General features: G+C 52.4%; 1 long non-coding RNA gene across 1 annotated transcript in view; it reads left to right on the plus strand.

Moving 5' to 3' along the window:
• Positions 1–21127, plus strand: part of LOC139185754 (uncharacterized) — a 95668-nt gene that overhangs the window by 48736 nt on the left and 25805 nt on the right. The window contains exon 3 of the long non-coding RNA XR_011569227.1: positions 924–20462. This is a non-coding gene — a long non-coding RNA (uncharacterized lncRNA). The remainder of the gene's footprint in view (positions 1–923; positions 20463–21127) is intronic.

Raw genomic sequence — 21127 nt, forward strand, 5'->3', positions numbered from 1 at the left:
CCCTAGCTAGACTCATTTCTGGGCTGGGAGTTGGCCCTTCGCACTGGGCCCCTTACGCCTCCATTTCTCTTGCCCTAGGGAATGTGCCGGATCCCAGGCCTGTGACACCTCCACAGGACAGGGGCTAGTTCTCTGTCCTGGGCCCAAGAATGGCTTGGGGAGCATTGGCCTTTGTCGGGGTTGGGGTGGGGGCTGGTGGGCCCATTAAGCAGGCTCTAGTTGTCTCCTCGCCTCTCCACCCCCACCAGCGCCACCAAGGAGGCTTGTTAATTATTGCAATGATTTCCACCTCGATGGGCAGATCTCATTGGCCAGAATAGAGGCTTGGGGCACTCCCTGCACCCCATACACACACACACACACACACACACACACACACAGGCTGAGGAGTGGGGAGCAGGGTGGAATATCAGAAACGGAAATGAGGGAGAGATGGACTGGGTTGGTCAAGGGTACCAAAGAGATTGGCCATCCACTGGCATCTGAGGCTGGCTGGGCACAGGCTTGTGGGACAGGGTGGACCCCTAGCAGCTAGCCACATTGCCATCATTAGGAGAGCTAAGGGCGGTCAGCTGGCCATCAGCTACCCATGGATTCCTTATAACCCTGTCCTCTGGACCTTCTTCCAGCAGTGCCTGGCCAAACAGGGGAGACCAGGTAAAGGGTGGGACTGCATTGGCATCTGGGAGGAGGGGGAGGGGTGGGAGGCAAGCTGGGGTGGTAGGCCTCGCCTGACATCTATGCAGTGACTCAGGGAGAGATCTGAGGGCTGATGATGGGACCCTGAGGACCTTGGCCTCCTTGCTTAGGACAAACCAGCCTGCTGCCTATTAAATGCAAAGAGAGAAAATCTTCTCTTTGACACCACGAAAGGACAGGGAGTGGAAAACCCTTCCCAACTCAAGGTTCTTGTTTCCGGACAGGTACTTCCTGTCCCTCTGTGCCTGGCCTCTGGAGATTCCATGTGGAAAGAAACAAGAGATCCAGATCCAGTTCCCCAGGTTGGACCAAGCAGTCCCTGGGCTAACAGCCCCCTGAAAAAGGGCTGCCCCCGTAGCATCTGGCCACTGCATCTGAGTGGGCTGGGGTCTGTTCCCTACCCCCAACCCCCAATAGAGGGAGGTCATTCTAAGCCTCTGGCTCCCAGGACCTCAGTGGGCCACTGAGTCTTGGCCTTGGTCTGGGGGACCCCTACAGTTCTGGGACGTGGCCCCTTCTACCTCTGCACTTTTTCTCCCCATCTCAGGCCTTCACCTCAGGCTGGGTGCAAGCTCTCTTTCTCCCTCCCATCTTTGCTGCGTGCTCTCTCTCACACATAGGGTGGCATGGGCAAATAGGAAGTGGCTCTCAGATGTGAGGATTTGGTTTGGCTGAGAGGCAGGGGCAGCTCTGCCTTTAGCCCTCTTCTCTCAGTCAGCTCTACCTTACTGCTTTGTTCTCTTCCCAGGCAACACCCCGTCTGGCTGGGTTCGGACAACTCCAGAGCTCCAGGCCAGCGCCTTCCTTCCCCTCCAGACTCACATCCCTAACAGCCTCCAGATACATGGCTAGGGCTAACCCAGCGTCCTCTCCCCCTGATTTCCTGCCTGCCCCCTTCATTCAGCTGAGCAGACCAGAACCCTGAGGTTACCCTCGGCAGCACCCTGCCTTCGCCCCCTCATGTCTGTTCATCACATGGCTCTCTCACATCTAACCCCGCAGCCCCAGGTCCCAGCCATCAGTGCTCACTGGGGTGCAGGCACAGACTCCCAAATGTCCACTCTTACGTCCCATCAAGGCTTTTGCAAATTTCTGGTAGCGTGAGTTTTCTAAAATGCAAAGCTGCCTGTGTCTTTTCCCTTTTAAAAAGCCCTGGCCCCCTCTGGTCAGCGGACCTTGCCCCCAGTGACCCAGCCCATCCTTCCTCCAGCAACTCTCCTCCCTGAACTTTCTGAGCCGGGCCCAGTGAACTCCTGGCCTGACCCAGGCCCACGGAGGTGCTCCTTTCCCTCTGTGCCTTGGCACATGTGGTTCCCCATCTCTGGCACATCCATGCTGGTCAGCCCATCTCTCAGCCCACGCCTGACCACCTTGAAATATTGTTCCTGATATCTCCAGTAGAGCTGTGGCCACTGAGCACGATTCACCACAATTTTTCTTTGATCATCTTTCTGGAAAGCCTGGGTGTAGCATGAGGGCAGGCACCATGTGAGACCCCAGCTCAGCGCCTGGTCAGTGCCCATGGAGCAGAGGAGTGAATGAGTATGTCTGGGTGGAACACATAGGCCAGCACCCCCTGCCCTCTTTCTAGGCCAGGTCCCAACTGTACAGGCCCCCAAGACACTCTGTATACCAGGCATCTGGGCCTTGCAGAAGTAATAAGCAGCCCAGCTACAGAGTATGATTTAATTTTTTTAAGTTTGGGCTGTTTTACATCTAGCCCAGGGCTGGAATGGAGAGGCTCTTGGCTTCCTGCTCACCATGTCATTCTGGAGGGAGTTCCATGGAGGTCGTTGTTGTTCAGTCACTCAGTCAAGTCTGACTCTTTGCGACCTCATGGACTGCAGTACACCAGGCCTTCCTGTCCTTCACCATCTCCTGGAGCTTGCTCAAACTCATGTCCATTGAGTCAGTGATGCCATCCAACCATCTCACCCTCTGTTTTCCCCTTCTCCTCCTGCTCTCAATCTTTCCCAGCATCAGGGTCTTTTCCAATGAATCAGCTGTTCGCATCAGGTGGCCAAACTTTTGGAGCTTCAGCATCAGTCCGTCCAATGAATATTCAGGGTTGATTTTCTTTAGGACTGACTGGTTTGATCTTGTAGTCCAAGGAACTCTTAAAAGAATCTTCTCTTGAGTCTTCTCCATGGAGGAGAGCAACACAAATCTGACAGGAGGCTGGGAAGTTGACTGGTTCCATCTACCCAAGCTATGTAGCTGCTCATTTCTTTATTCATTCCACAAACATTTACCAAGCATCTACGGTGTGCTCAGCACTATACCAGGAGCTGGGATATACATGGTGAACGAAACAGTCTCAAGCCCTTCCCTCTGGGAGGTGAGAGTCTGACCAGAAAGACAGACCTCAGATAAACACACATGAAATCATGTGCACGAAGGGAAGGGAACGGAGAGACAATACAGTGCAGACCTTTTCAGCGCTCAGACAGGCCGTCTCTGAGGGACAGCTTTTAAGCTGCGACCTCAAAGATGCCGCTCAGAGAACCGAGGAAAGAAAGACCCCAGGGGAGGCAGCCTTTGCAGTGACTTGAGTGAGGGCCTTCATCCCTCTTCACACCTCAGTTTCCCCTTTTGTGGTGGGGAAGCTGCCTGCTCACAGGCTTGGTGAGGAATGGGAAGAAAGACATGTCCAGTCAGACTCAGCAGCCATTTGAATCTGTTCCGATGTTTGTGGCAAGATGGCTGCCCCTCTGTTCTTCCACAGGGAGGCACCACCGTCTTTATCCTCCTTTTAAACCGCCTTTGGAGAGTCTCCTCTCAGCCTTCTCAGCTGCCCACTTCTCAGTCTGAATTCCATCATCAGAAGCTATCAGGAGACCAGATTTCATAGATGAGAGTGCTGGGACCTAGCACAGAAACAGGGCAAGAGACCACCGTGGGGAGAATAGAAGACCAAGAACCCTCAAGAACGAACCCAGTGCCCGGCATCGTGTTTGGATCAAGGCAGGGGCTCCAGATAGGTTTGCTGAGTGAATCAACAAATGTTCCCCACGACCTCAGACCCACAGAATGGAGACTTCTGGGTGACAAGAATTCTCTAGGGCTCCCACTCCCTACCCTTTCCCCCTTTCTTGGTTCAGTTCCAATCTTTCCCTACTTTTCTTGCAAGCTTTCAGTGGTATTAATGTTCCCACTTTCCCAGTGGACTTTTGGCTGGGCTGCTGGGATGGTGTGCGTGTGTGCGGGCACGCAGGCTATGTGGGGACTGGAGACAAAGGCCCCAGAGTGAGATTCAGGGCACAGCTGAACTGCCCTGAACTTTCCTTTTTGTTTTCAAGGAAATGCATAATCCAAGAACCACCCACGGCCCTGGCGGCCCGCTAAGCAGGGCTGGAATGTGCTGCCTTTCCCGTTAGTAATTGTTTTTTCTGGTTAGCCTGTAACCCTTCCCCTGCCATTCCCCGTCTCTGGGTCCAGGCCTGCCCTCTGGGGCATGAGCAGAGCTGAGGTGGACGCCCAGGCTGCCCTCTTCAAGGTTACCCCAAATGCTCCTACCCCACCCCTAGGGCGTGGCCAGTGGGGTTGAGGACCCCACCTTGGCATTGCATCACAGACCGTCTCCTACACAGTGATTCTTTGCTCTCGCAAGAGCTGCCTAGGGGGCTGTCAAGGATTCGGGGACCTCCGGAGGCAGCTTGGTTTTGCCTGGGGCCTTCTGGCCGTTTTTCCACTGTCTGTGTGTCCGACTTTCGCTGTGTCTGTGACTCTGAGTGGGTGTCAGTAGGAGCCTGTGCAGGAATGTGAGTTTGTGTAGGTGTCTGTGATCTGGGACGCTGAGGGCACACTTGTGGCCTGAATGTGTGTGTGTGTGTGTGTGTGTGTGTGTGTCCTGGCGGGGAAGGAGGCTTGCTCCTGAGCTGACTCAGCGCTTCTGTTTCCCACCCACCCAGCTGAGTGACTGACCCTTCCCCAGGGAGGAGGCAACACCCTAGGCTGCCAGGTTTTTGCCTTTGGCTGCCCCACCCCCAAAAGGAGAGCCTTATCTTTAATCCTTAGGGACTCTAGAGGTCAGAGGCTTGTGCTACTTCCTGACCCTCCTAGCCAGGCCCTGTGTTCTCTGGTTCTGGAAGAATCTTTGGGAGCCCTCTGGCTGTGTTTCCTGAGGTGACTGTAGCTCAAGGCTGCCTTCTGCTCAGATGGAGGGGGTTTCTGCCAAGTAAGAAGAGGCACTGGGGTGTTCCTTGGACCCCAACACCACCGCTCTCCACGTTGACCGCAGCTGCCTCCTCCTCAGATAGCCCTGACTGTCGGCTTTGAATTCTTCAAGCAAGCACTGACACCCCAGATGGGGCGTGGGTGCTGGTGTGGCCTGGGTTTCCCCATCTCCAGGAGGTCTGCACCTCCAGACCTCAGGAGCTCAGGATGACGGAGGGGCTGGGGAGTCAGAGGGTGGGAAGAGCGAGGATCTCAGTTCGCAGCCTTGGGGTAGAGGCCTGCCTGCACCCTAAGCAGCTGGCAGGGGAGGCAGTGCCAAGGCCCGGTCCCGTGTGGCCACTGAACATTTGGTGCGAATCAAAGGCTTTTTCCAGCCAGGAGAGGAATGCTGCTGAGTGGGGTTTGGGAACGGGTCTGGCAGGGCAAACACTGCCCTAATTGAGGCCCTTTTAGACTTTTAATTACAAGCAGTGTTTTCCCAAGCTTCCTAAATTGACCGTGGAGACCCGCTGGTGCTATTGGCTGTGCCAGGGACAAGGAAAAAAAAATGTTGTTAAAGCTTTTTCAGCGAGGTTTATTTTTGCCATGTTTTGAGGTGGAAGAGCTCACACAAGTGGAAACCAGAGCCATTTGTTCTCAGAAAGCCTCCTCCAGACACAGAAGGACCGACGCCCACAGGTGTGATTAGACACTCAGATAGAACACGCAAACGCACAGACACACACACCTGGCGAGCAAGGCACAGGTACAGACAGACGCGGTCATGGACGCGGCTGCAGAGGCTGTAAACACAAGGCTGGAAATCCAACCCAAGCACCCCGAGCGTTTTCAAAAGGAAAACATTGTTCCTGGCTCTCACGAGGCACACCTCCACCTCCGTCTCCTCCCACCCTGCAGGCTGGCTGGGTCTGGGCCTGCTTCGAGCCCCTGTCCCCTCTCGTGGTCTGTTTACAAGGGCAGACTGCAAAGGCCCAGCTGGGTGTTCCTTATGCCAGCGAAGCCTTTGTCCTGGTCTTGTCCCAGTCCCCAGGGGTGTGACTGTCTGAGAAGGAAGGCCATGACCTTGTCTGTGGGAAGAGGACAGCTCCACAGCTGAATCCTTGGGGCACCTTCCAAGAGAAATACCTGTAGTGTCTTGGAGGCAGCCCGTCCAGGTTATAGATTCAGAGGACAGAGGTGGCGCTGGACACCTGAATGCTGAGCTCTGCTTATAGGCAAGCATCACCTGCATCCCAGGACCCCCTTCAGGCAGTGAAATCTGGATCCCAGTGGCTGGGGCCTGGGAGTCTGCATTTCATCCCACTGCTTACCCCTGTATCCTGACACTGGGCGAGCTCAGTGCGTGTTCGCCGAGGCAATGAATGGCTAATGCTGAGCTCTGGGAGCCCCTGACAACTCTGAAGGACAGAGTAGGTTCTCCCTACATGGGTGATCTGAGAGGGAAGCCCCCGTGGAGCCCTCCCACCCTCTTCTCCTCTTTCTATTCCCCTCATGCTCCACGCCTGTGGGTCTAGACACCCAGGTAGACTCCAGAATCCCTCCTCAGTGTTCAGCTGGGAGCCCAGTAATACCGCATGATAGAAATAGGCAGAGCAAGGGAGGGAGGCCAGAGACAACTGCTTCCAATCTGCCATCTTGCCAAGGGTCCCCCTGGGCCTGGGCCATGCCTGGACATAGGACAGGAGGCCAGGGGCCAGGAGCAGAGGGAAGCCCCTGAACTGGGGCTTGGGCAGGGGGAGCCTTGGTGGCAGTTACAGGACGTTGATATCGTCCCTTATCTGGGGCTCCTGGCTCTTACACCACGTCCCCAACCACCCCTGGAGTCAGGGGGCCCCTGCCACTCCCTCCCCACACAGACCGTTACTGGGTTTCCGTTGTCTGAGGAAGGGGCGAGAAGCTGTCTGCTTAATTAATCATTTTAGGCCACCCTGGGAAACTCATTAAGCCACCTCTCAGGGCTTGGAGCAGGAACGCTGCTCTCAAAGTCGGAACTTTCTGGTCTGCCCCGTTGGGGTTCGTTTTCCCTTCCACTCGTGTACACACACGTGTGTGAGAGTGTGCCTGTGTGTGTGTGTGAGTGAGAGAGCGAGCCAACATTCCCCTGTATCCATGATTGTGTGTGTGTTTGCGTTTCCTAGATTCTGCAAGGAACTTCCCCTGATTCTTCTTAATTACCAGCCTAGAAGAAATTCAAGATGCTCAGAGCAAAGGTCAGACTCCACCTGTTTTCCCTGCACTTCATTTTCTGGCAGTTCCCACAATAGTACAGATAAGTAAAAGATTAAGGCAATCTTTTCTAATTAAAGTAATTAAAAAACAGCGATGATTGCACCTTTCATCTGAAAGGGAAAATATTTACTCATCCAAACTGCAGGCCCTTAAAAGCATTCAGGAGGTCTATTTTCACAGACAGAACCTCCTCCCCTCCCCCAGTCAGTTCTCTCTCCTCCAGGACACACACACACAAAGGCAGGTTTATTTAACAAGAGGCAGCTTGACAGGGGCACGGTGAACGCTGGGCCGGAGAATGGGAGCCTGCGGCAGGTTCCAAGTGAGTGGACGCTTCAGCCCAGTCCCTCCCAGGCCCTGCAGGGCTTTTTCGATCTGACCAATCAAACCTTTACTGTTGTTCCTTCTCTCCACCGGGGCACCCACCTGAGGGCCCCCGCCTCCCTCTGACAGCTCCACTCCCTTTTGGCCTCTTCGCTCTGAACTGGCTGGCATGGGGAGCTCAAAATGGAAGGCTGGATATAGCCTGTCCATCTGTCCATCTTCTCATCCTTTTAACCAACATGCATGTAGTAAGTGGCCCGTGTACTTGGCATCAGCGGTGAAGGGCACTGTGGTGGAGGGGGAGAGGTGGTACAGCCCCTTCTCCCAAGAAGCACAGTCTCATAACCTTTAAGCAAACGCCCCTTGGTTTCCCCAGGAGAAATCAAACACTTTGAGTTTTTGAGGCAAGTATATTACCTAGTCTCCTGGTGAATGGGAATTGCAAACTTTTCCCTAACTAGAGAGTTTTTCCTGGGATACATGGCAGTGGGGAGAGAGGTACCCTGACATTCCACGGCCAGGACTCGAGGGATGCACAGTCTTTGGGGGGTGTGAAGGGTGTGAAGGGGCGGAGGTGTTGACTGCCCAGTCCCATGACCTAGGGGTGACACAGTCTCTGCCCCATACTGCCCCCCTTCTTATCCCCACTGCCAGGAGACAGGGTGTGCTCTGGAGCTGGCACAGCTAGAGTTTAAAGCAGCCTTGATGGGATAATCCCATTTAGAGGCTGTTCCCCAGTCCATGGAATATGACATGAAGAAAAATCCTGGGAACCTGCTCCAGGAACATCCGACCCCAGCTGTCCCCTGAGAAGGACCTGGTGGCCTCTTCCTGTCCAAGCGGGGCTAGACAGTGTCCTCAGCATGACCGGCAGCTCTCAGCTGTCTTCTCTGCAGAGGCATGGCCTCAAAGAGCCAGCATGGGCAGATCTGTTTCTGCAGGGAGCCTGCTGTCCAGGAGGGCTGGGCGAGGAAGAGTACTCCGTGTGCTGTGTGTCCAGCCTGTTTGTGGATAGGCTTACTTCATACCCAGAAGGTCTCATCAAAGACTGGGTCCAAACATACAGGGTTCTCCCTGTCCCACAAGCTCACTCAGTGTCAACTGTCGTTGGACTCTGGACTCTGGCAAAGTGTTAGTCGCTCAGTTGTGTCCGACTCTTTTTGATCCCATGGACTGTAGCCCACCAAGTTCCTCTGTCCGTGGAATTCTCCAGGCAAGAGTACTGAAGCGGGTTGCCATGCCCTTCTCCAGGGGATCTTCCCGACCCAGAGATTGAACGCGGGTCTCCTGCATTACAGGTGCATTCTTTACCACCTGAGCCACCAGGAAAGCCTTAAGTCAACTCAGTGTTTCCCTCTTTTTTTACCTGGAGCGACAGGTCTCATTTTACCACTTTTCCACCTGATCACCCACAGTGGCTCCGCAACTCCTAGGGAAACAGATTCACTGGCACAGCTTAAAGCAGGGGCTCCCAGTGGCCTACCTCACATCACAGGGGACTTGGTTCAGCCCCAACTGGTCTCCTCCTGCTGCTCCCAAACATCAAGGGAGCCCGTGAGATGCTGTGAAAGTTGTGGGTTCCCAGGAGTGCACATGTCCAGCACACAAAGATGGGAACAGTTACAGAGCTCCTGGGTGCCCCAGAACCCATACCCAGAGCCCAGGTTGGGAGCTTTTCTTTCCCACAGGCCCATCTGCTGGGTTTGTCTCCAGACTACCCCTACCGTGCCCTCCTACCAACCCCAGTCTAACCCACCCCAGGAAGCTGCAGTGCCGGGGCCTGGGCCTAGAGCCTGAGTTGGGTAGGTGGACCTGAGTGACCAGGTCAGCCTCACTCAATGGATTTTGTTTGACTAGCCAACACATTTGGTGATTAAGTTGTTCAGTGGAAACAGTCCCTGGGGGACTGGAATCTTTGTTGCAAAAATAAATTTTCCCTCTAGACCTAGTTTTTATAATCTTGATCTCTCTGCATTCTGGCTTTTTTTTTTTTTTTCTGTCTTTTGTCTTTCTAGTATCCCAACCCACTTTTATCTTTTTCCTTTCCTCCCACTGAGACCCAAACAAACCTCCTGGTAAATAAACTCTCAGGCCGTGCTCTTAAAGAGACAGTGCATGCTTATTGCCAGCTGGGCGCTCATTCCTGCTCACTCTGTGAGAGACCCACATGTGATGGGCTGGGGGTGTTGTGGGGTCACTCTGGGACACTTGCCGGAAGGAGTTGACTATGAGCAAAGCTGTGCTGTGCTTAGGCACTCAGTCATGTCCGACTCTTGCGACCCCATGGACTGTATAGCCCATCAGGCTCCTCTGTTCATGGGATTCTCCAGGCAAGAACACTGGAGTATGAGCAGTTTATCAGAAAAGTATCCTAGGAGAGGCCTCTCCTTTCCCACACCTTTCTGGAGGACACAAACCAGGTAGAAAATAGTTTGGGGTTTTGCTGTAGCAGAGGTCATCCTGAGCGGTACTTGTGAGGTTTGACCGTGAGACTACTATTTTCTTTTGTGTGTATGATCTGGAAAGGGTTCCTTCCCTTTCAAGTGTGATTTTAAAAATCTATATTTTCATCTCTGCACGCCGCCACCCCCCCCCACCCCGCCTCCACCACCCCTCCCATCGCCAAGTGAATATATCTCTGAAGTGATCATGTCAGATGAAGAGAAAATAGGATTAAAAGGACAAATCTAGTTTGCACACAACCTGCAGCTTCGTTCTTTTGTGACTTGAGGAGGCTCTGGTCTAGAATAGTATCATTTGTGTACTGCTGGGTTGGTTGCTGGGTTCACTATGGGGTGGAGTAGTGTGTGTGCGTGTGTGTACACGCAAGTCAGCAGAGCCTGCGTTGGTGCCAGATCGCTGCCTTGAGTGTCTCTGTCCTGAACAGGGTCTCCCCAGCACTGGGGCTGTACACAAGCTGAGTTGTCAGGGCTGAGGAGACAGCAGTTCTTGGAGGAGGGGCTGGGCCATTTCCACCCGCCACGTGGCCTGGCCCAGGGAGGACGGTGTCCACTCCAGGACCAGGGCTGCAGGTTCAGGGGGGCTGAGAATCGGCCTTTGTAACAGTTTCCTGGCCGGGCTGAGCTGCCTGTCCCGGCCCACGTCTGAGTAGCAGACCCAGAGAAGCAGCGTGGTCCTGCAGGGCCCCCTGTGCCCTTTCCTTGTCCCTTGCATCAAGGGCTGACCTCCCCCAGGACTGGCACTGCCATCAGGCCCAACTACAGACACACCTGCACCAGAGTCCCCTGTGGAGCAAACAAAACCTCACTCAGGAGGGTTTCCCCTTTAAGAGAATACACTCCTCAGAGGGCCAGTTGCCCCCAGGGCTCTCTCCCACTCCCTGCTTGGAAGCCAGGCAGAAAAATTGCCTGATGGGCAGGATTATGGGATTAGTCAACTTTCCCAAAACAGGCCCAGAGGCTCTGGGTCCAAAATGAGTTTTGGTCTGAGCCTTTCCCTGTGATTAGTGACAGATGTGTCAGTCGGGCCCACCGCCTCCCTCTCCCAGCTTTGCCTCTTCCCTGAGTGCTAGGAACTCATCGTGTTTGTTTCTGTAAAAATGGGCCCTATGGTTCAGTGGCCCAGGGCCTAAGGAGGAAGGTATTACCAATTAGACCAAGTGTCTGGCTTTGCCAACCTCTCCTCATCTTCACCAGAGAGCAGCCCCTCCCCCAGAACTCCCCCTGGACTAGAGGGATTGAGGGGGCCTACTGGGCCTTGATAGTCCGTGGTCTGTCCAGCGCCTTTCTCAGATTCCCGTCCCCACTCACTGCGCCCTCTGTTTCCGGGTCCAGCTTCCAGGATCCCCCTACATTCTAGGCTAGGCTGGGCCCCTGGCCCTCCTGGACTTGGGCTTGCCCTGCAGTTTCAGTAAGGTGGGGAGCTGGCCAACACCAGTTCCAGAGCTGGTGTTTCCCAGGAAACCAGCTCCTAAAGACCACTCAGCTGAGGCCACCCTGCTGGGACAGTCAGACATCTGACAGTGTTCCTGTGGACAGATCTAGGGCTTGGGTCTAAGCCAGGAGGGGTGCCTCTTCATACCGTGCATGACCTAGAGGTCTTGTTTGCATTTAGAAATCCCTTGCAGAGGGGTTGGGAGACTCTCCTTGGAGTTCTGAGTAAAGGCTGGGGACAATGAAATAAAATTTATTTCTCATTATAATGCCTATGATCCCTAGAGCTAGCATAGTCTTCCATTTAGCTCTTTGCCTTCTCCAAATCTTCTGGTGGAGCTGACCTGGAAGTTTGTTTGGAAATGAGATTTTGTGACAGCCACTGGGGTTCCCTGAACTTGGCTCTTCTGGCCTATTATATCTTAGGCCACATCCAGAATCCAGAGTCCTGAGCCCAGGCCAGATCCCAGAGCACAGTAAGTACAAGATCTGAGTTTAGGCAGAGCTCAGAGCTCTGGTGAGGCCAACTTCATACCAGGCTGGAAATGGGGACAAGACTGAGCACTCAGTCTCTCTCAAGGGAAGAGCTGGTCCTTCTTTCAAGGGTATAACATAACCTGGGGAGTAAGTAGGTCTTTTGGGTAAAAGAAACACATTTGATTAGATACTAGAGCTGGACAGAAATATGTAGCTCTCCTGACTTTAGCTGGGCTTCCCTGGTGACTCAGTGGTAAAAAATCCACCTGCCAATGTAGGAAACATGGGTTTGATCCCTGGGTCAGGAAGATCCCCCGGAGAAGGAAAAGACAACTCACTCCAATATTCTTGGCTGGGAAATCCCATTGACAGAGGAGCTTGACACTTCATGGGATCTCAAAGAGTTGGACACAACTGAGCAACTAAACAACAACAACTTTAGCTGGCATCCGAATCACCTGCAAGGCTTGTTTCTGGGTCCTGCGGAGAGATTCTGGGTCCTGCGGAGAGATTCTGATGCGGTAGGGGGCGGTTTTGAGGATTTGTATTGCTAACAAGTTCTCAAGGGGTGATGGTGCGAAAAGGGACACTCTTTGAGAACCGTGATGCTAGCCCTCCTCTCCCGTTTTACAGATGTTAGGGACAAAGCATCTTCAGCCAGGTCGGCGGGAAGTGATGGTGCAGCTGGGAGGGCAGGGTTCTAACCTCCCTCTTAGCAGACCTTCTGCCCAGCACTGCCTTGCGTCAGTCCTTAAGCCTAGGGTCACACAGCTGGTAACCAGCCCTCCCTGCTGGCGACCATGGCCCACTGGGCACTGTTTAGTGCTGGCTGTGACTTAGAAAATGGTTTTGTGCCCGTAGCACCCAGTTGGTGCTAGAAATGGAAGTGGCATGTTTTGGCGTGTTCTGGCCTCCAGGCTGAAAACTGTTTATTTGGACAATTAAGAACATGACTTCGGCTGAACCACAAAATTGGACGGAAAGCTTTATCTTGGGTGGCACGCTCTCGGTTTCCTCCCCTACCCTTGCAGGCTTGTGGAGTGGGGCTGGACGGGGTGCAGCTGGGAGTGGTTCTAGGGGCTCTGGCCTCAGCTCGGGAGAGATCAGAGCATCAGGAGCAAGCCTTCTTGGTTGCCCTTTGTGCTGCTGATGGGATGGCAGTGGGGTGCTAGAAGAAGACTCGAGTTCTTTAATCAGGGATGCTAGGGCCTCTGGGATCCCTTGAAGTGAGGTTGGGATTTTTCCTGCAATTGTCTGAGACTCAGGATTTGCTGGGCTGTCTTCCTCTCCCCAGAGATCACTGGCTCCACTTAACTCCTTGTCCTCCTCCAGCCAAGAAAGCTCATGTCGCCTGTCCCCGCTCCAGCACACCAGAGGGCCCTTGGTGCTGGTACCACCCAGTCTTCCTTTAGTCCCCACCCCCTGGGCATTCCTGGGCCTCTACCACAATGAGGGGCTCATGGGTAGGTAAGTCAAAGTGTCTGGTTAGAAACCTCCTTGAGGTTTAAGCTTCTCCCCAAACAAAACCCAAACCTCAGCCTCTCCGAGTGGCTCTGAAAGGAGCTGGCCCACCTCAGCGATAGCAGGTCATGATTGGCCACTGTTTCAAGACACGGTCTCATGACTGGGTGCTTGGGAGCTCTGTGGGGGTGGCCATACCTGATTGCCTTCCTCCTCAAGATGCCCTTGCTCATCCACTCCTCTCTACGGCAGCAGTGTAGGCCTGCCCCATTCTCAAACCCTCTGGGGCCCTATCTGGAGCCCACCACGTCCTTGCAAACAATGGTAGGACTTGTCCCTAGAACCTCAGCTTTTAAAATCCTACATCTTATTCTGTTTCTAAATGGTTCACATTTGTCAATCTCATCTCTTTAGCTGCATGTTGAAAAATCTTCTTGGGGCAGGAGCTGGGTCTCCTGCCCATTATAAGCCCCTGTCACCAACCCCTCTGTTCCTGGGACCCACCTGGGGTCTGGGTTGGGACTGATGAGGGATTTTAGCATTCACCCCAGGGGTGAAGGACCTTTGTTCCAGGGCATGAGGGGGTGTGAGGACAAGCGAGACACATCTGATCCTTCTTTTATCTGACTTGGCAACTACCTCGGGATGAAGCCCCCTCCTGCAGCTCCCTCTCACAGTACCCCCCGCCCGCCCCCCTCCGCCCACACACGCACACCTGGGGGATGGGTACAAAGGTGGAGGGCTGGCAGGCAGGAGGGTGACGCGCCCCTTTGAGAAGTGCCTTCTCGCCCAGTGTGGATTCCAGCGAAGGGGTGGAAGGCAGGAATTTCGATGGAAACAGTCAAATCCCCAGTCTATTTCTTCGTCCTGGCACCAATCCCAATCTTCCAAAAAAAAAAAAAAAGCACAACAGAGAAAATAAGCCTGCCTGGGACTGAGCCGAGGGTAGAGGAAGTCAGCAGTCCAGAGAGGTGAAAATCAGGCAAGAACGTGAAAAATTCTACTTTGTTTCAAAATTGGTCAATTGCTTCCATATTTGTATAGACGGTAAAGATGACATGGTGGGGAAATGGGGTTATAATGAGAGAGGAGAGAAGAGACAACGAAACAGAATGTAAATCTGAGGAGACCCTCAGCTGCCCGTTTGCCCACAAGGCCAGAGGCTCAAGGAGATGGGGGCACCTGCCCTCTTGCCTCAGGCCCTCCAGAGCCTGTTGGCTCGGCCTGCACCCCAGCCTGGGCAGTTTAGAGGTTCGACTGTAAGCGGGTGCTTTCCCCTGGAGCTGGGCCCTTGGTGCTTTCCGCCATTTCCTGGAGACATTCCAAATGAGAATGGAGGCTGGGGCGAGGAGGAACAACAGACTGAGCACTCTTCCTCCGGGAAGGATACAGGTGTAAGAAGAGGGCAGATGGCTCAGTGGTTCCTGTCCTCCAACCCCGCCCTCCTCGACCCCCTCCCCTCGTCATGCTTTGGGGGAAGAGGCCAGGCTGTGAAGGCTGTCCCAGCCTTCTTCAGAGGCAGCGCTGCTCTGCACAGAGCGCAGCCCACACGCTAACCATCCCGGCAGGCCGGCCTCCTCACCAGAGGTGTGAACATGCCTGGGTGTTGGGACTGGAATGAGGCACTTTCATGGACAAGTTGGAATTCGTTTGTGAACAGTGAATTGCCCCAGTCCCCGGGGCCATTTTCCATCATAAATCTGAATGATTGGACTCAGTAGAGCCCCAGTGCTGGAGCCATTTCCAGGGCAACAGGAAGGCTGGCAGGAGCTCTGACAGGGCCGGGCCTGCAGGGAGCTGGAGCCGGGCCCCCAGCGGGGGCCTTGGCTCTGGGCCACCTCCCGCCCTCCTACCCCACCGCACTGGGCACTGAGGGTCCTGCCTTCCTCCTGGAGAGCCTGTTCAAAGCTTGGAGGGCACATGCTTTCCTGTCCTCAGACCATCGACCTGCTGCTTCTAGCTCCTTTTGATTCCTTATTCAATTGCCTCCCTCCAGGTCCTAGTCAAGGGTCTCCCTCCTGCGGGTGCCCACAGCTTAAAGAATCGTGCTCTGTGTATGACTTCAAAGCTATGTCCCCATTCCTAAGTTCTCTCCAGGTCTGCCTGTAAGATTATCCATGAGAGTGGCCCTCAGGCCAGGAGTCCCCAGCCTCTGGGATTTAATGCCTGATGATCTAACATGAAGCTGATGTAATAATAATAGAAATAAAGAGCACAATAAATGTAATGATCTTGAATCATCTTGAAAAATTGTCTCCCATAAAACAATCCCCTGGTGTCAGAAAAGTTGGGGACTGCTGCCATAGGCACCTCAAATTCATGCATTTGAATTCATGAAACCTGAATTCATCCTCCCCTTGTCCCCATCAAAGCCCAGCCCAACAGGCCCAGAATCTCTCTGGAACTGCCTTTGGCACTTCCATTTCCCTTTTCTCCCAGGCGGCTGCAAGTCCTGTTTCTAGACCCTAGAGGTCACATCTCCATCTTCCCTTCTTCATCCTTCTTGAAACCCCATGGACTGAATCTTTTTTTTTTTTTTTTTTTTGTGAGAACCTCCTGAATCTTCCTCACTTCCAGTCACAGAGCTCCTGAGCAGTCATCCCCAAGCCGGGCGTGGAGTGTCCTACGTCCACCATCAACACTCTAGATGGCTCCCCAGTACTTCCAGAACACCCTCAAAAATCATTAGCATAGGTTCACAATCCCACCCATCTTGAATGGACTCCCAACCCTGCTTCCTAGCCTGGTTCCTCACTCTTGCTTGGTAGAACCCGTGTGTCCCAACTGCTCCAAGCTCCCCAAATCAGATTACTCTTGCTGACTCCATAATGTGGCTCTAGGTGCCTTCTGCTTGGCATGAACAGGCCTGCCTCTGCCCATCACAATCCTACCCTTTGTTTAAGACCCGGCCTAGAGGATTTCCGTGGTGATCCAGTGGCAGTGACTCCGTGCTCCCAGTGCAGGGGGCCTGGGTTCAATCCCTGGTTGGGGAACTAGATCCCCCATGCCACAGATAAGACCTGCTGCAGCCAAATAAGTGAATATTAAAAAAAGAAAGCCAAAACCTAACCTAGGCATCAAGCACCCAAACTTAAATGGTAGAACAGAGAAGGTGGAGTCAGACTGACCGGGTGCAAAATCCAGTTCTACTACTGTTATTGTTTGGCCTTTTGGTTACTTAATCCTCTGTGCCTTGGTTACTCATCTGTAAATGAGGGTAGTAATAGTAATACCTGCCCCATTGGATATTTGAAGATTAAGTGAGACTAAGTGTAACATGGAAGAGTGTATGGCACGTGGTCCACACTCTATGTGTCAGCAGTAATAACCTAGATTATGAAGCCTCGTCTGATCCTGCAGGGCCAAATCTTCATACTTCCATAGCATTTGTGTTGACACTGCTGTTGGCACTCGTCACACTTGCCTGCCTGTGGAGTGAGAATTCTTTGATGGCAATTGTCAGAAATCCACTGGAGCAAACAAAGGAATTGCCATCACAGGCATATGGTAGCTCTTATAGCACCCAAGAGCTGCTGCAGCACCTTGGGCCCTGGCAGTGGCAGCCAGAAATATAATTTGGGCAACATGCTCTGTGCAAACATTCGCTTAAGCATATTCTTTGTAGACTGTAGCCTTGAAAACCTTGCTGAAATCTGCTGCCCACCACCCTGGAAGGGCTGTCCAATACAGAAAGATGGAGTCTCTCTTGCTCTCCATTCAGGAGATCAACCAGCCTCTCTTGGAGAAGGGCAGGGGGAGAGGTCATGTTATGCAGGATTATTGCTGGGGCTGCTCCACTATGAGAGAGGGGATGAATTTACGGGGATCCATACTACCAATGGCAAATTGGTCCCCAATTTATGTTCCCCTGTCTTTCTTAGTCAAAAGAAAGTGGAAGTGCTAGTCTCGTCTGGCTCTTTGAGACCTCCTCTGGCCATGGAGTTCTCTAGGCAGGAATACTAGAGTGGGTAGCCATTCCCTTCTCCAGGGTGTCTTCCCGACCCAGGGATCGAACCCCAGCTTCCCACATTCCAGGCAGATTCGTTACCATTTGAGCCACCAGGGAAGCCTTCTTAGTAAAAGAACTCCCAGTTTTTGCTGCTCTAAATAAAGGCTACATTTCCCAGCCTCCCTTGCAGTTGAACAGAGCCATGTGACTTAAGATCTGGCCGAAATGTCATTGAAGGGCAAGAAATCCCCTTCTTAGCACCTTCCTAGTAACTGGACTCTGGAACCAAACTGAATCGAAACCCTAGCCCTGCCACCTCAACCCATGTGACCTTGGGCAAGTTATTTAACCTTTTTGTGCCACAGTTTATGTAGCAGTGGTAAAGAATCCACCTGCAGTGTGGGAGACCTAGGTTTGATCCCTGGGTTGGGAAGATCCCCTGGAGAAGGGAAAGGCCACCCACTCCAGTATTCTGGCCTGGAGAATTCCATGGACTATACCCATGGGGTCGCAAAGAGTTGGACACGACTGAGCGACTTTCACTTTTCAAAACAGGAGTAAACATAATATTGCTGTAATGAGTTTATTGTGAGGGTTCCATGAATTGATATTTGAAGAGTGATTAGGGTGGTTTCTGGCACACGCTGTATATTTTGAAAGTGTGGTGAGGAAGATGATAATGAGGATGAAGAAGGGGAAGAGCCGGCTGGAGCTGAATGACACATTGGATAATGGGGTACAGCCGAATATCGAGGGTGGCCTGGATCCTTAACACTTGTTGAGCCACAAACACAAAGGGCCATAGCATTTTTGTGGACATAACTGGTCACCAGAAGAACTGGCTAACTGACAGCAAGACAATAGTAGAGTTTGTCTTTATCCCATTCTTATCTGCCTGTTACTTGATTGTCACCGTCTTATGTCCTGTTAGGAACCTCACATTATCTCAGCAAGGAAATGTTCATCTTGAAGGATGAAAATTAAGAATGAAAAACGTAGTCCCCCAACCCCACCAATCCTAAATGATAATTTCATAGTGAGATTTTAGGCAGCAGATATTTGGGGGTTGGAGAACTTCTGTTTGAATTTTGTTAAAATGGTTTGCTCTCAGAGCACCAAAGCTACATGGAACTTCCCTGGATACTGTTGTAGGAATTTCTACTTTGGGAAGTCATTACAAAAATTTGTATTTATTTGACTATGCCAGGTTTTATTTGAGGCAATCTGGATCTTCGATCTTTGTGGGGACATGCGGGATCTGGTTCCCAGATCAGGGATCAGACCCGGGTCCCCTGCATTGGGAGCGTAGAGTCTTACACACTGGAACACCAAGGAAATCCCCGTAAAGCCATTTTAAAGTGACCTCTTAAGGCTCTTTCTGCCCTGAGATCTAAAGTTTCTCTACTTTTCCTCGTTTCCCCCATGCGGCCTGATTCATTGTTGGGTAGTAGGTGCATAGGAAGGATTTATCAAGCTGCTAGGGTTTCCTCTTTCAGGAATCAAGCATGAAGGTCCCTTGAAGCAGTGGTGGAAAAGTCCTCCTGTTTTCAAAGACCTCCTGACCAGGAGGCCTCTCCAAGGCCGTGCGCTTTCTGGTTTGGGGATCAGCGGGTTTCTGAGGCCCCTGTGCCACCTGCTTTTGGCTGTCCTGTAGTGGGCGCTCTGGAGCCCACTCTGGTCTGGCTGGCCTTGACGCTCCCCTGGGTCCAGTGTCTGGGCCTGCCTTCTGGTCTGGGCTGGACATGACAGCCGGCCCTTCCTGAAATGACTCAACATCCAACTTGGACTCAGTTCCAGGCCAGCCCCCAGCTCCCGGCGGCCAGTCCCACAGGACCAGGCCTGGACCACAGAGGTCCCAGCTTTTCTGAGAAAGATCCTACTGCTGACCAGAGACAGCTGTGCCAGAAATTCTACAAAATGCAAGTGCAAGCATCTTTAAGCCATGGGCTTCACGTTTCCTGTCCCCACGGCCTCATTCTACCAAACTCCATGCTGCCTAGGTGGATCGCGTTCATCTCAGACTGGAGCGTGTGTTTCCCCTCTGACCCACCCCAGGAGCCTGCTTGGGATGGGGCTGGAGAAGAGAGGCAGAGAGCCCCTGCGGTTAGGGCCAGGGTAGAGCACCCCACCCCTGCCCCCACCACCCCCGGAAAACGTGGTCCCTTGGGGAGCCCACTCTAGACAAAGCCAGAGGAGGTGTTTGGATCTGGGTTTGAGTTTGCACTGTGACCTGGTGTTCAAAAGCCCTTTAGGTGCCTAGGCAATGGCACCCTGTCCTACTTAGGACCTTCCTGCATGCCTCTCTCCCTCCCCAGCACTCTAGCTACAGGGTGGAATGAATGGAAGGGTGACTGAAAACAGGTCGAAACAATGACCCTTCCTTCACATTTGCTTGAGACCCCCCAAGGCCTTTGCATTTTGCCGCCCCTGAGTTATACCTACCCTAGCAGGTTGATTGCACTGCCTGGAATGGCCTCGACACACTCACCCCGTTCACATCCTCCCTGTACTTCAGGCTGTGGTTCAGTCCTGCCATCAGCACCTCCCTTCCCTATCGTGGGGCCCTCAGGGACCTCTTTTTCTTCTCTGAGGTCTTTACTCTCGACGTCTGCATCTCCTGTGTGGCACTAACCCACATTCAGCACCGTGCTGTGGTTCATTGTCTCATGCATCTACGGAGTGTTTTGTGTGCTTGTTTCCCATCCATTTTCCACACAGTTTAAACTAGTTCTTCCAAATAGAAGTATAATATTAACTGTATATGTAATTTAAAATTTTTCGGTAATGACATGAACAAAGAAACAGGCAAAATTAGTGTTTTATTTAACTCAATACATCAAAAATACATAGACACAATATAAACATTACTAATGAGATACTTTACATTTTAAGGGTACAAAGTCTTCAAAATATAGTGTGTATTTTACATTTATAGGACGTCAGTTTGGCTGCTAAAGTTTCATAAAAACTCTTGATCTGTATGTAGATTTAATCATGGACTCCGATGTTCTTATAAATATGACAAATATTTGACCAGAGTGTCTCCTTAGCATTTCCAAGATGGAACCATACAATCAAGGGAATCCTGGGCATTGTAGTTCTCAGCCTCTCAGTGTCATAAGGTGGGATGGTGGTGATGCTGAACTGACAATGAATGTCTGTCCATTATTCCATTAGCTGGGCGCTCCTAGGATAGGAGGCGTTTCCAGGTGGAAGGGGCAGCAGAAGCAGAGCACAGACAGAGAGAGAAAGCGGTAAGTAGAGCAGGAACCCTCGACCAGCCAAGAGGGGAAGAGTCTTTGGTGATGGTAGGTGAAGCAGAGGAGGAGGAGGATGGAGGGAGGAGAAGAAAGGGTCTCTTGGGGGTCCCTGAATTGTCCCGAGCATCTAGATGCTCCAGTGTCATAAGGTGGCCAGGCTTACATCTCAACGACACTCTGTGGGGGAGGAATGGGGGGAGGGTTCTCACTGATCAATGTTCCTCCCCTGACTCTAGGCGCTAAGATTTGCTGCAACAAGAGCTTAGTAACGAGGAGACCCCCAGCTGAGGCCATTAGCTTCTGACCAGTGGATAAACCACTAAGCTCTCTTTCTAGATGGTAACTCCAGAAATTGGAGGCACCCATGACCCTCTGTTCCTTCTCAAGGACTTTAGGGCTGGGCTAGAGCCCATCTAGTGCATCACCATCACCTCACAAATGAGAAACCAAAGTGAATTCAAGGTCAGGTTTGTGGTAGGGTCTAGTGTTCTGGCTCTTCCCAATGGGTTTTCCTTCTTGCTTTGGTCCTTCCTACTCGTCTCGCCATGTATATTCTCTCATCCTCTCTCAGGACTGGGGTCTTTTTTCTGACATTTCATCTTCTGGAGAGTTAGCATTGCGCATAGGTTTATAGATTTTAGCAGTGTCAGAGCAAGCAT

Source organism: Bos indicus, chromosome 11 (genome assembly GCF_029378745.1).
Source record: "Bos indicus isolate NIAB-ARS_2022 breed Sahiwal x Tharparkar chromosome 11, NIAB-ARS_B.indTharparkar_mat_pri_1.0, whole genome shotgun sequence".
NCBI lineage: Eukaryota > Metazoa > Chordata > Mammalia > Artiodactyla > Bovidae > Bos > Bos indicus.